Genomic DNA, 886 nt, shown 5'->3' with positions numbered 1-886 from the left:
AATCCAATCTCGAGCTCTGACCGAGCTGACAAGAGAACGCAAGAGGTGTAAAAGACTCTGGAGACAGCTGAGAAACCACAACAAAAAACATTGTGGTGGAGATGTTCGGCACGATAGTGCCACAACCAACTCCGTTCAACGCTGTTTCAGCGGCTCCCCGGAATACGCGCGAGTCAATGAGAGAGCGCCAGGTGGCTCTGATACCTGTCGACACACAGCGCAACCGGAGTGCCCGCTTTTCACGGCTGAAGAAGCAGAGCGCCGGTACCGCTCTGCCCAGCAGCGCGTGAGAGAGCGAGTAGAGAAAGAGATCCATGAGAGAGATCTCAAATTCTGCCGCCACATTCTGCGAGCACCTAGGGGGACGAGAGCGAAACTAATGTGGCATTACATAAACCGCCTACGCTGGACGCCTCGTAGACCAGTCAAGGTAAAGGATACTACGGGTTGTTTGGTGGACCCCAAGAACATGGGAGACCATCTAACCGTACTCGCTCAGAACCTTCTGGTGCTCACGGAAGGGAAAGGCGCGGTGGCGGGCTCAAGAGAAAGTCTGTCACCGTCAGCGCGAACGGGCATCAGCGTTAATTCGGACGATCTCACCAAGCTGCTCGCCAATCTTAACGGACGCACCGGCTGCGGCCTAGATGGCATACCAGCGAGCGTCCTGAAACATCTTGAGGAGAATGGGGTAGAATACATCACCGAGCTCCTCAACAGAATATTCTCAGGTGAAGAAGTCATTCCTGACGATTGGAAAGAGGGGAAAGTCATCCTATTGGAGAAAGCAAACTCAATAGCTGGCAGGCTCGACTCTCGAAGACCAATCACCATCGCCCCAGTTCTATACAGGATGTTCACCAGAGTGTTCGCTGCGCGAATACAA

Source organism: Galendromus occidentalis, unplaced genomic scaffold (genome assembly GCF_000255335.2).
Source record: "Galendromus occidentalis unplaced genomic scaffold, Mocc_1.1 scf7180000076583, whole genome shotgun sequence".
Classification (NCBI taxonomy): domain Eukaryota; kingdom Metazoa; phylum Arthropoda; class Arachnida; order Mesostigmata; family Phytoseiidae; genus Galendromus; species Galendromus occidentalis.
This window is presented reverse-complemented; position numbering follows the sequence as displayed.